At 40.5% G+C, this 17861-nt stretch overlaps 1 long non-coding RNA gene across 1 annotated transcript; it reads left to right on the top strand.

The window, feature by feature from the left end:
* Positions 1–97: 97 nt before the first annotated feature.
* On the top strand, positions 98–1117 carry LOC118010400. The gene is made up of 2 exons (XR_004679187.1): positions 98–608; positions 885–1117. It is a non-coding gene; the product is annotated as an uncharacterized LOC118010400 (long non-coding RNA).
* Positions 1118–17861: the final 16744 nt, after the last annotated feature.

Here is a 17861-nt window from a genome sequence, read left to right as displayed (position 1 = left end):
GGGCCTTTAAAAGGAACCGGAAATTGCGTTCGATAAGACGGCCGCGCGGGGACCATCGAGAACAAGGAACGCTGTTTCGAAGACACAGCTAGAGGGGCCTCTTCCTTCGCCCCCGCCCTTCCGAGGGTTCCTGGAGTCGGCCCGCCCACCCGCCAGCCGCCGGCGGGAGCCCGGGCGTCGGGCTGGGGTGTGGTAGCACCTCCCAGAAGGCGACTGTGCCCGGTGCGCGGGCGGCGTAGGGGTGGGGGTGGGGAGGCGCACAGCCAGCGGCTCCTTCTGTCTAGTAGTGCCCAACCTGGGAAAGGAGGCTACCCTGGGGTGGTAGCCGCGTGACCCTGGCTCTGTCCCCCGCGGCACCTGGAGACGCCAGGCTCGCGGTCAGCCGAGCGGTGCGCGTGCACGGACTGCCGCAACTCCTTCGACCGCGGTAGTCGCCGCGACCGGGTGACATTGAGGTTTTCGCAGCTGCCGTCGCCAGACTTCCCAACCCCAGGCCGGCAGGCTGAGGCTACTGACTTTTAGGGCTTTTTTTTTCTTTTAAATTTGCTTTCCAAGTAAGAGTTTTGCTTGCCTGCTTTTTTCCTGAAAATTTTCGTCAAAAGAAGCAGGTAACTGGCGTATTTTAAAGATCAGGGGTTGTTTTGCTTTGCCTGATTCCTTTGAAGATCTTAAAACCTACCACAGTTCTTTGAAAATACTGAATTGGGCAATGTGTTAGGTCAACAAGAGGTTCTTTTAATTTCATGTTTTTTAGTCTTGATATTTAGAATATATACATGCTGTAAATCATCTTTACAAGGTTTCTGATCTTGTGTTTTGGGGTTTGGTTTTTTAAAAGAACCGCTAAGCGTTTCATGGAGGGTAACAGTAAACTTCTTTAATAGACTTATTAAAAATCCCGAATGTCGTGGCTGAAAACTGGCTTATTCCGGCTTTGAGATTTGCAGCTTCCTGCGGTACATCTTGAAGAAAGTGAAGTTTTTAGGTACTTCTCTAGTCAACAAGTAATTATTTGCTGGCTTAGTATGTACAGGCACCGGGGAAGCAAAGACTAGTGCAAAATATAGCAAAGAACTGTGAGGAATAAATATTTTTTCACTATGTAGTTAAATATTAATTGGACATTATCAAAAAATCTCAAGATGATTAAAAATGTCTAATTTTTTATTAAGCTAGCAGAATTTGCATTAGAGAATAATTAAAATTGAAGAATACAGATCAGATTCTGAAAATGTCTTAAAATCTTAACCGAGCTCTGGGGCGCCTGGGTGGCTCAGTTGGTTAAGCGTCTGCCTTCCGCTCAGGTCAAGATCCCAGAGTCCTGGGATCAAGCCCTGCATAGGACTCTGCTCAGCGGGGAGCCTGCTTCTCCCTCTCCCTCTCCCTCTGCCTGCTGCTCCCCCTGCTTGTGCTCTCTCTTTCTTTCTGTCAAATAAATAAAATCTTTTAAAAAAAAAAATCTTAACCGGGCTCTTACACAGGCAATGCCAAGAACGTATCTTAGATCAAGCGGTAGTGACTTCAGGTATGTTTCCACCTGTCAAAACAGTAGCCTAGGAGAAAATGGGTATTGGGATCAAACCAGTATTCCGATTTAGAGGCGACCAGGAGGTCTGGAATATTTTATGTCTTCAAGAGAGCATTCTTGGGGCACCTGGGTGGCTCAGTCCGTTGAGTGTGGGACTCTTGGTTTCCACTCAGGTCACAATCTCAGGGTCTTGAGATCTACCCCAGTGTGAGGCTCTGGGCTCAGCAGGGAGCCTGCTTCTCCCTCTCTACCCCTCTGCCTACTTGTGCTCGCTCTCTCTCTGTCAAAGAAATAAATAAAATCTTAAAAAAAAAAAAAAAAAGACCGCTTTAGACATGCCCACCTTTGGGTAATAGGCTTTCCCCAAAGGTTCATTTTAATTCACATGTAGCCCAGTAGCTTCTGGATTTCTTGGAATTTATATTGAAAATTCCAGAAAACCTAGGAATTATTTTATTTATTTATTTATTTTTTTAAAGATTTTACTTATTTGACAGAGACACAGCGAGAGAGGGAACACAAGCAGGGGGAGTGGGAGAGGGAGAAGCAGGCTCCCCGCAGAGCAGGGAGCCGGATGCGGGACTCGATCCCGGGACCCTGGGATCATGACCCGAGCTGAAGGCAGACGCTTAACGACTGAGCCACCCAGGCGCCCCTAGGAATGATTTTAAAGCTAGCACCTTTACTATATGCTATGTGAGCATGTATAATACCTATCACTTATATCCTTACTATGGTCCTAATCTCTGCATTCTATGTTCCTACATTGACCCAGCATTCCTCTTAGAACTCACTTATCGTCAACCTTAATTCTTTTCACATTCCTCATCTACCTAGTAAACTTCTATTCGTCCTTCGAAAACCCAATCAAATGTTACTACTTCTGTGAAGCCTTCCCAAACTCTCTGAGGTGGATTTAATCAGCCAGTCTCATAGCCTTTTATGCATGCTTCTGTTATTCTTTTTTTTTTTAAGATTTTTATTTATTTGGGGGTGGGGAGCACAAGCAGGAGGAGAAGAGGGAGAAGCAGACTCCCTGGTGAGCAGGGAGACTGACACAGGGCTCTATCCCAGGACCCCGAGATCATGACCTGAGCTGAAGTCAGACTTAACTGACTGGTCCATCCAGGTGCCCCCTTCTGTTATTCTAAATAGCAGTTGTACTAGACCATAAATTCCTTGAGAGCAAAGATAATTTGTTCTGTGTATGCTCTGTACCTCACACAGACACTCAATAATTTCTAATTGAATTATTGAATGGCAAAATACTACATTATTTTCATCTAGCTAGGTTCAGGGCCTCTTAGGAAAATAGGTGTACTTCCAGGGACTTAAAAGTCTTCTCTCCCCACATCCCACTTCATCTCAGGCATAAAAACCACTTGCTGATGCATGAAATTCCTTTAAAAGAAAAAAAAAATTACTGCACATTCGTAAAAATGTAGTCTTTAGGGCGCCTGGGTGGCTCAGTTTGTTGGGCATCTGCCTTCTGCTCAGGTCATGATCTCAGAGTCCTGGGATCGAGTCAGGCATCTGGCTCCCTGCTCAGCAGGGAGTCTGCTTCTCCCTCTGCCCCTCACCCTACTCTCATGCTCTCTCTCTCACTCTCTCAAATAAATCTTTTTTAAAAAATGTAGTGTCTGAGTGGCTGAAGACTATACTGAGGCCTGGCTCAAACCATTGTAAGGAATCAGTATTTCCTCTTAGTGTCCGTGACATCAAATATTGCATTGCTTCAGGTTCCCAGTGCGTTTCAGATAACACACTGAAATACTGGATCCTCCTTGAATTCCACCTTTGTGAAGCAATAATTGCAGAAAAAAAAGAGTACTTGTAAAACGGCAAACGAGTTTGTTTGAATTTTAAACCGGAATCACTTTTACCCAGAACAAGATGTACGCAAATAAGGCTCACAGTTTTAATGTGCTAAATACACTCTACAGTTGGGGCAAGCATATCCTATGCTCACATTTTTATGGAACATGCATTCCATTCGGCAACAGAATAAACTGTCCAGAAGAAACAGGAAGAACCCATTTCCTATCCAAGGTACGCATACTGTGCCTCTTCTACAACCATGTTAAACAGCCATTTACTCACTTGCAGAACACCCTCAGTAAGATTCAAGCATTTTGTTGAAGAATTAGCTTGTGATTTTAGGTGAAGTAACCAGTTGCCCAAACTGAAAATCCTCTATCACCAGTCCTGGTTGTCAGGAAGCTCGCCCTTCACTTAGAGAAAACAGAGGCCCCACCACTGTGAACTTTCAGATTTCAGCAAATCTATTGTAGAATCTTGAGTTATGCTTACCCACAGAGATGTCAATAGGGTGCCTTTAGACTCAGTTTAATAAAACCTAGCTCAAGGATTTCAACAATAAGGAAATTTAGTCATCTCACTCCAGGCATACATATCCAACTGCCTACATAATGTCTCCACTTGGATAACCCACAAGTATCTCAACCTTTAGATGGCCAAAACTGAACTCCACCGTCCCTACATATCAACTTCTTTAGTCTTCCTCTTCTCAGTAAATGACCTCTCCACTCACCCATGTGCGCCTGGCAAAAGTCAGGGAGTCCTTTGTATCACCCCTTCCCAGACCCTGCTCACATCCAATAAATTACCAACTCCTACTTATGTCTTGATTCATCTAAATGCTTCTTAGAACATAAATAGTGGTGTTATTCCTAGTTAAATATATTCACATTCAACCATGCCACACATGGCACAGGTACATTTCTGGTGCTGGGAATATAACTGACCAAAACAGTAAGGTCTTTGATCTCAAGGAGCTGACATTCTAGTAAGAGAAACAATAGACTAAATATGTGATAGATCGTGATTGGAATAAAAATAATGAGTAAGGTGCTAGAGCTAGAATATGTGCTATTTTAGGTAGGGTAGTCTGAGAAGACTTCAAGGAGGTAAGTTTTTGAGTAGAACCCTCAAGGGCTTCTACACATAGCTTAGGGAAGACTTTACACAAGACAAAAGTGTCCTTGACACTTTCAATGAATGATGGAGGCCAGTGTAGCTGAATAGAGTGAAGGGGAGAAAATGTAATAGATCATACCTGTGAGGTGTCCAGTAACAAGTCCACCCAGGGCCTTGTAAGCTGCAGTTAGCATTTTGCTTTTATCTTCTTTTTTAAGATTTTATTTATTTATTTGTCAGAGAGAGAGCACAAGCAGGGGGAGTGGCAGGCAGAGGGAGAAGCAGACTCTTCACTGAGCAGGAATCCCAATACGGGGCTCGATTCTAGGACCCTGGGATCATGAACTGAGCTGAAGGGAGACACTTAACGGACTGAGCCACCCTGGTGCCCCGCATTTTGCTTTTATTTTAAATGTGAGGAGAAACTATTGGAAGTTTTGAGCCAGGGAAAAACATGACCTGATTTAAACGTTAAGTGGCCAGAATAATCCAGATCATTCTGGATGTTGTATAGACAGTGGACTGAGGGAGGGTATCAGGGAGATAAATTAGAAGGCCGCTGCCATGAGGTCTCTCATGGTTGATTTCTTCTGGGGAGAGACAAATCTACAAACAGGGTGTTATTTACATGTGATCATATGACTTTTGGGGGGGGGGAATGATGTTTTCAAAAAAGAAAAACATGCTCCAAAATTGTTCAACATCACTTATTGTCAGGGAAATGCAAATCAAAACCACAATGAGATATCACCTCATACCTATCAGAAGGGCTAAAATAAAAAACACAAGAAACAAGTGTTAGTGAGGATGTGGAGAAAAAGGAATCCTTGTGCACTGTTGGGAATGCAAACTGGTGCAGCCCCTGTAGGAAACATTATGGAGTTCCTTAAAAAGTTAAAAATAGAACTACCATATGATTTGGTAATTCCCACTACTGAGTATTTACCCAAAGAATATGAAAACACTAATTTGAAAAGATAAATACACCCCTATGTTTATAGCAGCATTATTTTCATTACTTACATTAGCCAAAATATGGAAGCAGCCCGAGTGTCTATCAATTGATAGATGAATGGATAAAGAATATGTGATATATATATATATTTTAAATATATTTTTATATATTTTTAATATATATGGAATATTACTCAGCCATAAAAAAGTATGAAAGCTTGTCATTTCCAACAACATGGATGGAGCTAGAGAGTATAATGCTAAGCAAAATAAGTCAGAGAAAGACAAATACCATACGATTTTCACTCAATGTGCAATTTAAGAAACAAATGAACAAGGGAAAAAAAGAGACAAACCAAGAAACAGACTCATAACTATAGAGAACAAAGTGATGGTTACCAGAAGGGGGGGGAATTGGTGACATAGATGAAGGGGATTAAGAATACATTTATTGTGATGAGCACTGAGTAATGTATAGAATTGTTGAATCACTGTATTGTACACCTGAAACTAATAAAACACTGTGTGTTTACTAGATTTAAAATAAAGTTTAAAAAACAGAAAAACATGCTCTAATGATAAGAGATCATTAAAAATAAAATAAGAATTGGATTATTACTGATAACATTCACAATAAAGAATAAGACCAGCATTTTCATTAAATTCAGTATTTTTTTCTTCTTTTTCTCCCCCTTTCTGCAGCTCTGGGATGAAATTTTGGTTAGTTGCTGCAGTTAGGTTTTATCCAGAGCCTTTTCATAATCCTGCCTCAGGCATTGCAATAAGTACAATATTCTTTTCAGTTTATTTTTTTTAATTTTTTGGTAACCTCTACACCCAACATGGGGCCCGAACTCACAACCCTGAGAGGAAGAGTCACATGCTCTTCCGACTGAGCCTACCAGATGCCCCAGTAAGTACAATATTTTGAGTTGAACTGAGTTCTGGCATTTTGGATACTCCAGACTTCTCTCTTTTCCCAGGCACCAAGGCTGAAGCTTGAAGGTTGTTTTAGCTGCTAATTTTATAATTGTCCTACTTAGTTTGTAGAAGTTACAGTTCAAGAGAATACTGAAAAAGAACATAATCAGAAAAACTCAAGTTTTCAGATTAAGGTTCAACTAAGAACTATTGAAAACCTCAAAAAAAAAAGTTGAAGAACATAGCTCTTGTTTGAGGGCTATTTGGGGTCTTATCCTTTGTTGCAGTGGCTCTGAGTTATTTGATATTCCTCATCCCATACAAGCTGCATGAGACTAATTGCTTCCTTACACCAGGGCTGAGAGTTCTCAGGTGCTCAGACTCAGTACAATTGCTCAAAAGTCCCACTTTTTAAAAGTAGTGACACATAGGGCGCCTGGGTGGCTCAGTTGGTTAAGTGACTGCCTTCGGCTCAGGTCATGATCCCAGAGTCCTGGGATCGAGCCCTGCATCAGGCTCCCTGCTCAGCAGGAAGTCTGCTTCTCCCTCTCCTGCTCTCCCTGCTTGTGCTCTCTCTCTCAAATAAATAAATGAATAAAATCTTAAAAAAATTTTATTCTATTCTATTTTTTTTAATTTATTTTATTTCACTGGTTCGTGTCCTTGATGTTTTGGCTACTGTAGTAGACATTTGGGGTTGGAGCTCCCTAACATCAGTCTTCCCTTCTCAAGTCAGCTAATCAGAATGAATCCATCATCCCCATTATCCTTGGTCACATCACTGGTTTGGGAAGGGCACAGGGCCTAAGGCATCCAATTATATTAAAGAACTTCCTTTTGACATTTGAGTGAAGAAATACTCTCCTACCCATTGCTCATTCATAATCGAAGTATGTAGCTGAAGGAACTACTGACCTCCATTCTGCAACAAAAAGATGCCTGTAAAGATAGGTATCAAAGAGCAATGAAGAGTTGACAAGGATCGGGGGACTGGATACCAGGTCCTGCTCATGTGCTTTGTGCTGCCAGATCAATTTCCACTGACAGCTATCCCTACCTCTAGACTTAGTTACATGACTCAATAAATTCCCGTTATCATTTAAGTCAGTTTAACTTGCCAGTTTATTTCTCAAAATCAAAAGTATTCTAACCATACTGGATTGTTTGTTGTCAACTTTGCCTTACTACCACCCCCTTGTACTATCTGCATTGCAAAAGAAAGCTAGGCACATTTCCCAGAATCCCCTGCCCTTTATGGTTCTGAGTTAGAGTTGGCCAAAGAGAGATACTCACAGTAGATGGGAAAGGCAGAGAAAAGAAGCTTTCACTCTCAGAAGGTTGTGGCAGCTTCACAGACTTCTCTTCTCCCAGGAGACCGGCAGTTTCCACCTTCTCAGATCTCACCACAAGCTCTTGCTTTGCATTGACGGCAGCAAAACACAATGGCTTCTCAAACTTCTGTGCAAGTTCCTGCCTTGTAGTCAAGGGGGCCATAAATGGCAGCTTCTCCGAGTCCTCTACAAGTTCTGGCATCTTGTATTTCTCCATGGATTCTGGTTTCTTCATCTGCTCCAACGCTTCAATCCATCAGTGAATGTTCTCTAATCCTTCACCTGCAGTGCCCAGCCCTTCATGCCTCCAGCTTCTGCTATAGTAAACTAACCCTCGGTTCCTACATTAAATCTCTTTGTTCCAGAATACTTGCAGTGGCTTTGCTCTCCTCATTACAGTCAGTGATTAGTAATAGAAAGGGTTTCCAAGACTTGCAGAACTTTAGGGCTCAGAATTGCCTCTCTGATCCCATTAGATTTAAAGGACTCCATTGCCAATGATAATAGCATTGGTAGCTTACAGCATACAGTGGCAAATGGCTAATTTATTATCACCTTGGATGACCAAGACATTGCTGCAATAGGATAGCGTAGAGGAAATAAAGGGTACAAGGACTGTGGTGGTTTGGCTATATCAAATTACACTGGAGAGCTTACAGAAAGAAAATGATAAGCTCAAGGTTTGGAATTCCCGCTTCAAAGTCTGGGTAAGAAACAGAAAGTTTCTTACCTGCCTGGGGAAAAAAATAAACCTTACTTGATATAGCCAGAGGGTCAACATTTCTGAAACAAACTAAAAAAATCTGATCATGAAAGTGGATGAATTACAAAGCAAATGGAATTAAATTGCATGTTCTCTTATGTTCAAGTTAAGGTATTGGTGGAAAGAGTGGAACTGAAAATTAGGTGAGGACATTTGGACAAATTTCATTGAAGCTGAAGATCTTGAACCCCAAAATTTTGTGGAGCCTTCCTTGCCAGTAAAAAACAGATTCTCCTCTAATGCAGTAGGCAGGATAATCACCCCCAAAGATGACTACATTTGAATCCCCAAAACCTGTGAATGTATTACCTCACACAGCAAAGGGATTGTGCAGATGTGTTTAAGGCTCTTGAGATGGAAAGATTATCCTTGACTATCCGGGAGGGTGCAATGTATTCACAAGGGTCCTTGTAAGAGGGAGGCAGGAGGGTCAAAGAGAGATGTGAAGATGATACATTGCTGGCTTTGGGGATGAAGGAAGGGGCTGGATGGGCGGGGGGGGGGGGGGGGGGGCGGTGCAGCACGGAGCAGGGCTGTGGAGGAGGCACTCGCCCAGGAATACATGTGACCTCTAGAGGCTGGAAAAGGCAAGGAAAGAAATTCTCCCCTAAGGTCTCCATAAGGAAAGGAGGCCTGCTGACATCTTAATTTAGCCCAATGAGACCTCCAGACCTGTAAGATAATAAATTTGTGTTGTTTTTAGCTAAATTTGTGGTTATTTGTTAAGCAGCAATAGGAATCTGGTCCATCTACTGTTTGGAGAGTAGCCTCTCCTCTTGCCTAAAGACCTCGTAATGACCTATCCTGAAATGGTTGCTTTGCAGAGGAATACTGATTCTCCTCAAGACTCATTTCCTTGCTTGTAGACTAACAACTAGACTCAAATCTTGGAAGACCCCAATAGACAAGTACACTACATAACATTCTTTTGTGTTGACCATAGTTTAACAAATTTGGAAAGCTATTTGTAAGGTTACTAAAACATTTCTCAAAGTAGATACAGTATTTGCTCAAGAGGACTAAAACAAGAGTTTTTGGTCTGCTGATAGTTTATGGCCACCTGGCAGACTAAGTGACATATAGCTCTATGTGTGGGGGCTGATTTTTTTCTTTAGTATCACACCATGGTTGTATGATGATGGTAATGATCCAGTAGAAAGATAAAAACTGGTGATGTAGGTGGAAGTGGGGAGATAATTGCAGAAAATAAGTTCTTTTTTTTATTATTCCAGTATAGATAACATACAGTGTTATGTTAGTGTCAGGATGCAGTATAGTGATTCAACATTTTCACGCATTACCCAGTGTTCATCACAAGTGCATTCCTTAATCCCCATCACCTATTTCACCCATCTCCCCACCACTCTCCCCTCTGGTAATCATCATTTTGTTCTCTATAGTTAAGAGTCTGTTTCTTGGTTTGTCTCTCTTTTTTTTTCCTTTGCTCATTTGTTTTGTTTCTTAAATTGCATATATAAGTGAAATCATGTGGTATTTGTCTTTCTCTGAATGATTTATTTTACTTAGCATTTATACTCTCTAGCTCCATCCATGTTGTTGTGAATGGCAAGATTTCATTCTTTTTTATGGCTGAATAATATCCATTGTGTGTGTGTGTATATATATATATACCACATTTTCTTTTCTTTTTTTTTTAAAGATTTTATTTATTTATTTGAGAGAGAGAGAATGAGAGAGAGAGAACACATGAGAGGGGATAGGGTCAGAGGACGAAGCAGACTCCCTGCCGAGCAGGGAGCCCGATGCGGGACTCGATCCCGGGACTCCAGGATCATGACCTGAGCCGAAGGCAGTTGCTTAACCAACTGAGCCACCCAGGCGCCCCTTATACACCACATTTTCTTTATCTATTCATCTAACGATGGACACTTGGACTGCTTCCATAATTTGGCTATTGTAATTAATGCTGCTATAAACATAGTGCTGCATTTATCCCTTTTAATGAGTGCTTTTGTATTTTGGGGGTAAATACCCAGGAGTGTGATTACTGGATCATAGGATTGTTCTGTTTTTAATTTTTTGAGGACCCTCCATACTGTTTCTCACAGGGCTATACCAGTTTGCATTCCCACCAACAGTGCACAAAGATTCCTTTTTCTCCACATGCTCACCAACACTTGTTGTTTCTTGTGTTTTTTATTTTAGCCCTCCTACAGTAGCTTACTGTAGTTTTGATTTGCATTTCCCTGATGATGAGTGCTATTGAGCATCTTTTCATGTGTCTGTTGACCGTGTGGGTGTCTTCTTTGGAGAAATGTCTGTTTATTTCTTCTGCCCGTTTTTAAACTGGATTATTTGGTTTTGGGGTGTTGAGTAGTATCAGTTCTTTATATATTTTGGATACTAACCTTTTATCAGATATGTCACTTGCAAATATCTTCTCCCATTCAGTAGGTTCTCTTTTAGTTTTGTTGATTCTTTCCTTCACAGTGCAAAAGCTTTTTATTTTGCTGGGGTCCCAATAGGTTATTTTTGCTTTTATTCCCCTCGCCTCAGGAGACATATCTAGAAAAACATTGCTATGGCCAATGTCAGGGACATTACTGGCTGTGCTCTTTTCTAGGATTTTTATGGTCTCAGGTCTCACATTTAGGTCTTTAATCCATTTTGAATTTATTTTTGTGTATGGTGTAAGAAAGTGGTCCAGTTTCATTTGTTTGAATGTAGCTGACCAGTTTTTCCAACACTATTTCTTGAAGAGACTGTCTTTTTCCCATTGGTTATTCTTTCCTGCTTTGTCAAAGATTAATTGACCATATAATTGTGGGTTTATTTCTGAGTTTTCTATTCTGTTCCATTGATCTATATGTGTCTATTTTTGTATCAGTACCATATGGTTTTGATTACTACAGCTTTGTAATATAACTTGAAGTCAGGAATTGTGGTACCTCCAGCTTTGCTTTTCTTTTTCAAGATTACTTTGGCTATTTGGGGTCTTTTGGGGTTCCATACAAATTTGAGGATTATTTGTTCTAGTTCTGTGAAAAATGCTTTGGCATTTTCATAAGGATTGTATTAAATCTGTAGAATGGCTTGGGTAGTATAGACATTTTGACAATATTTGTTCTCCCAATCCATGAGCATGGAATGTCTTTCCATTTCTTTGTGTCATCAGAAGGCAAGTTCTTAAGTAAATGAGAGGAAATGGGATCCAATGCACAATATTGAGTAGAAACAGTTCATCTGTCGTATAAGAGGGAAAGAAGAGGGATGTCTGGGTGGCTCAGTTGGTTGAGTATCTGCATTCCGCTCGGGTCATGATCTCAGGATCCTGGGATCAAGCCCTGCATTGGGCTCCCTGCTCGGCGGGGAGTCTGCTTCTCCCTCTCCCACTCCCCCACCATGTTCTCTCTCTCTAATAAATAAACAGAATCTTAAAAAAAAGGGGGGGGGAAAGAAGATTATATGAGTCAGATATAGGCCAGTAGATGGGTTTGGTGATAAACAGATAATTAGTTCTAAATCCTTTTTTTCTCAGCCAGTTAAGATGTCTGTCATCAGCTGACAGTGTGGACAGGGGTGGAGATAGAGAAGACTTAGGATATTAGGGAAAGTGGAAGCACAGATTCACTAGGCCCAGAGAATCCAAGACTTTGATAAAAAGTGTTGATCAGGACAGAGCCACCACAGAGACTTACTGGATGCTAATGGAGATCTACTTGTAAGATCTGAAAGCCACTCCCTCCAGAAACTTCTAGCAGGATGTCACTGATTTATCATTTGTGTGTGTGGTCATTTAACAAGTTGCAATCTATCTTCTTCCAGCCAACTCCTGTTGGTTAGAAATCTATCTATTCAACCAACTTCTGTTTTTCTACCTTGACCCTGAGGACTTATGAGAAACCTAGGTAATAAATACCTTTTGAATTGTTTGCCAAACCACAACCCCCTTCTCCGAACTCTCCCCACTATCAAGGGTGGCCCCTTTGCAGCCAAATTTACATTACATGACCCCACCTCCATTGCCATGACCAAGTCCAGGGTGGACACATGACCCAAGCTGATCAATTGGACTTTTTCTCCTGGGAATGGAAATTGGAATACTGGGTCTGTAAGAGGTTGGCCAGAGGGCTGGAGCTAGGGGAAAATTTGGTTATAGGACGGAGCAGCCTTTTGGCACCATGTAGATCAGAGAAGATGAGAACATGGGCTTGAGTGTGAAGGGGGAGACAGAGAATGAAGCAGATGTGTAGAAAGAACCAGGGACCAGAGACCACGTGGTCTTGACAAGATGCAGATGGTATCTGCCTCAGCTCTTGATGATAAAGCAGTTACGGACTTCTGTCCTCAGCTGAACTTCCTCCCTTGGGTTATATACAATGCTCTTGGTTCCCCTAGATTCACATTTTACGTTAGCAAATCTGAGAAGATTTCTGTTACTGTGTAATCCAAACAGTCATGATCAAGAGCAAAGATATATCAAATGCTATGCTGAAATCAGGATATACTGTGTCTATATCATTTTGCTAATCTAGTATAATAACTAGATCTATCAGAAGAAAAAAAAAGTGCCATGAGACTGGATGATTATTTACTGACTCCATGCAGATTCTTGGGAGACTTGAAAAGAGAAAAGCAGTAGTCACTATATACAGTCCAGCTATATTTTTTTAAATCATTATAAAAATGTATTCAATTTGAAAAGCAATGAAAATAAAGACAAATTATTCATCAAGACAACCTTCCTAATACAACCACTGTGAGTATTTTGATGTTTAATTTATATCAGTTTTGCCCCTTATGTTGTTTGTTTTTAAACAATGAAATTAAAGTATAATATATAATTGCATTTCCTACTTTTTTCATCAGATATTATGCCATAACATTTCCTGTGTTGCATAATCTTCACAGCTAAACTTGTAATGGCTGCCAAATAATCTACTGATTAGATATACCATGAAAATAACATGGCAGTGATTATCTAGCATCCTCCAGTCTGAAATTCCAAAAAGAAATTCCGAACTTAATGTATATAGTTATAAAAGTTCTTTTTTGTAGGGTCGCAAATCGTTAATCAGACTTTACCATTTCCTGCATCCCTCAAGATTAATGTTTACCTTTTTCTTGGACCTATTCTCAGTCGATCACCCTTTGATTAATAATGCAGCCTCCTACTTACCAAGGATGGTTGTATGAGGAAGGTGTTATCTTTTATGGCACTTATAAATGTTCAGGCCACTGGAAAGGAAACTTTCCCGTTACCAAAATTTTACATTAATAAATTAATAAATTGGCGTTTGGGGCTTTGCAGTGACATCTTGTGCGTTTGATTGTACAGTGGCATAATCTATACCTAGAACCTGAGAACAGGTTTCTAGGGCGGTCATACTTAAGTACTGCCACCCTGTGGGCCCTTTTTGGGAAGCTTGCCAGCCCCCTTCATTCCCGTCTCTGTCTTCTGAGCTTTGCCTCATCGACTATGGAAGACCTCAAACCTGAAGCCACAAAAGTCAGCTAAGCAATTGCAGAGTGATTTGCAAGAAGTAGCCAAGAAGAGGATAGAGCGATGTCATCTACATTCATATACCATCTCGTTTTGATAACTTGAAGACTTTGGATTTCTGTTTTGTTATTCAATGTTAATTTAGGTGGCTTTCATCATAGACAGATTTAGCATTATCTGGGTTTTCACCCCCGTCCTTCAGTATTTCACTTACAGCCCTCTTGATCAGTTTGGCATATTTCTGGGAAATTTTGTGTTCCTCTAGTCCTTTAGGGATACCAATTTGCATTATCCAAAGATATGATTAATTCTATGCACCAAAGCATCTGCATACCATATCACTCTTCTTCCTTCCCATTGACAACCTTATACTGAAGACACTGGTGAGAATGCTGTTTGTATTCCTAAGTACTTCATCTTTTGGCCTAACACTTCAAAACATATATCCTCAGTCTCTTCTGCAAGGGATAGATGATCTTCTCCACAAATCAGTAAAAGCAGACAGTGACTGTCAAGTTTGGTGAGACTGTAGACCATATATCATTTTTCAGCAAGATACTCCAGGAAGACAGCCTCCACATGGGCCACAGAAGGGACCAAGGTTGCCTCTGCCCTTTTAGGAAGTTGCCAAACACCATTCAGTTAACAAACAGTTCATTGTGGGCTCTTGTGTGGCAAGCAGCCTGACAGGCTTAGCACAGAGTCAACTCACAGTTTAACAATCTCTCAGGGTCTAGGAACCATATCCTTACATTCTCTACAACTTGTGAAGTTTCATTATTTCATTTTGTCTTATATTCTCATTTTTACCTTAAAGTAATATTAAAGTACACAAATAATATATAGATGCAGTTTTACTAAACATCTGGACAAACAGAAATTTATAAAGAAAAAAGTCCTCAGGGCACCTGGCTGGCTCAGTCAGTAAAGCATACAACTCTTGATCTCTCAAGGTCTTGAGTTGGAGTCCCATGTTGGGAGTGGAGACTACTTAAAAAAAAAAGGAAGTCCTCTTCTCTCCTAACCTACTACCACTCTCCAAAAATAGACACATAATCTATTTTTTTAAATTTTATTTAGTTATTTGAGAGAGAGAGAGCACACGAGTGGGGGGTGCATGGACAGAGGGAGAAGCAGACTCCCCACTGAGCAGGGAGCCTGATGCAGGGACCCTGAGATCATGACCTAAGCCAAAGGCAGTCGCTTAAATGACCGAGCCACGCAGGCACCACAGAAACATAAACTTTAGAGTGATACCACCATTCTTGAATTCTACCATTAAGATCTTTTGATCTGGGGCGTCTGGGTAGCTCAGTTGGTTAAGTGTTGGATTCTTGATTTCGGCTCAGGTCATGATCTCAGGGTTTTGAGATTCATCCCTTTGTCAGGCTCTGAGCTGAGTGTGGAGCCTGCCTGAGATTCTCTCTCTCTCCTCTCCCTCGGCCCTTCCTCTGACTCTCTAGAAAGAAAAAAAAAAAAAAGATTTTCTGATCTACCCTCTGTTTAAACTGTATTGTTCCCAAGATTTTGTCCTTGGTCCTCTTCTTACTACAAACTCTTTCTGAGTGACCTCCTCTATAGATGAAGTATATTCATAACTTCAAACACTATCTCACTTTGATAAATTTTTTAAAAATCAACATGATTTATAATCATCTTAGTACAGTATATAATCAGAATTTCACAGTGGTCTACTAACTGCCAGACTGTTAGCCTCTAGAAGAAAACATCTAAATTGATCGATAAAGAAATATTGGTTTTAATTTTTAAAAATTACATCCTTACACGTTTTTCAGTTTTCATTCTTCTTATACTGGGAAAGTTTCTTCAGTGACTTCTTAATCTCTCTGACAGATAATGTTCTAGGATATTTTGTAAATTTTCCCATAATTACAGCTCTGAGCTCAGATGATTGAATGTCTAATATCACATAAAGAATTAAAAGCTGAGAGGCTGATTGTATAACATAAATGTATCTATCTGCCACATAAGAGTACTAGATTTATTAAAGATTTTTTATTGGTTTTTGACAACACAACTAGAAAGGTTGAAGTCAAAGTGGAGGCCCCCATCTAAATTATTTTAGGCAGCTAAAGGAGAGATAAAAAGATCTTCCTGTCTGCAGGGCCTTGATTGTCCTCAGCTCAAAATAATCCACATGTCAAAGTGGCATATTTTGGGGTGGGCGGCCCTGAACCCCATCACACTGTTCTTTTTTTTTATCTTCTAAAGTCTACTCTTCAGATATTAACATGGTTAACTCAGCTTAATGAAGAAGAAAATTGAACACCAAAAATATATGATATTTATTGATAAAGTTCGTGTTTCCAATTACTGAATCAGCTGTTTCTTTTAAGGAATGTGTATCACAACTACTAATTGACTGGAGTTACATCTGTGCTAGAGGAGAGAAATGCACATATATATCTGTGCTAATGTTTTTTATGCATGCTTCTATCCCTTTTCCTCTACATTATACCACGATCTGAGATCAAAGGTCTTCCTTTAGAATAAAACATTGCACATTAAGAAGTCCCAGAGACTTTAGTGATATTAAGCACATCACTCTTCTAAAACTCAAAATAATAGTAGAAATTTGAGGGGCTCCTGGTTGACTCAGTCGGTGGAGCATGCGACTCTTGATCTTGGGGTTGTGAATTCAAGCCCCACATTGGGCATAGAGCCTACTTTAAAAAAAAAAAAAGTGGAAATTTGATTTCTGAAAGATAGAATGATCTGCTGGCATTTCCAGCCCAGATTCTCACTCTTCACTTCATAAAGAAAGACCTAGCCATCCCTGGTGAGCACTCCCAGAAAAACTGCTGGGTAAGTTATCTTACACACCAACCCCCAGACATTCTTCTTTTCTTCCCTTGCATCCCAGAAATGATGTATTATTCACTTGCTCTGTGCTGTATCCAGAGCATTTTTTCCCGATTCACTTGCCTATGAAAATTTAAGTGTCCCATCTTTTATTTTCCTAACATCCTCTACCTTCCACAGCCTAGAGTCCCCTTTACAGAAACAGATTCCCACAGCCCCACCTTGCTCCAGCCATTTCTTCACAATCCAAATATTATCCCTACCAACTGACTCTCATTTTCTAATCGGGTATCTCCCAACTGTTGGCTTAGCAAGACAGACTTAGACAAAGCAATTTAAATTAAATATGTGTTTGATTCATATTCTCTTTAACTTTCTAATTGAAAAGGTAATACCTCTTTTAAGATTACTTCTTTTTAAAATAAAAATAATATGTATACATTATAGAAAATTGAGAGTATGTGGAATATATATGCAATGGAATACTACTCACCCATAAAAAGAATGAAATCTTGTCATTGGCAATGACCTGGATGGAGCTAGAGAGTATCATACTAAGTGAAATACATCAGTCAGAGAAAAACAAATACCATATGATTTCACCGATATGTGGAATTTAAGAAACAAAGCAAACAAACAAATGGGATAAAAAAAAGAGAGAGAGGGAGAGACAAACCAAGAAACAGACTCTTAACTATGAGAAAACAAACTGATGGTTATCAAGGAGAAGGTGGGTGGGGGGATGGGTGAAGTAGGTGATGGGATTAAAGAGTGCACTTGTGATGAGCACCGGGTGATGTATGGAAGTGTTGAATTACTATACTGTACATCTGAAACTAATATAACACTGTATGTTAACTAACTGGAATTTAAATAAAAACTTTTAAAAAAGGAGCACCTGGGGGCACCTGGGTGGCTCAGTCGGTTAAGCGACTGCCTTCGGCTCAGGTCATGATCCTGGAGTCCCGGGATTGAGTCCCGCATCGGGCTCCCTGCTCGGCGGGGAGTCTGCTTCTCCCTTTGACCCTCCTCCCTCTCGTGCTCTCTGTCTCTCATTCTCTCTGTCTCAAATAAATAAATAAAATCTTTAAAAAAAAAAAAAGGAGCACCTGGGTGGCTCTCTCTCTCTTGCTCTCTCTC

Source organism: Mirounga leonina, unplaced genomic scaffold (assembly GCF_011800145.1).
Source record: "Mirounga leonina isolate KUSES-001 unplaced genomic scaffold, KU_Mleo_1.0 Mir_129, whole genome shotgun sequence".
In the NCBI taxonomy this organism is placed as follows: Eukaryota; Metazoa; Chordata; class Mammalia; order Carnivora; family Phocidae; genus Mirounga; species Mirounga leonina.
The sequence above is the reverse complement of the archived record's forward strand: the minus strand, read 5'-3'. Positions and strand labels throughout refer to the sequence as shown.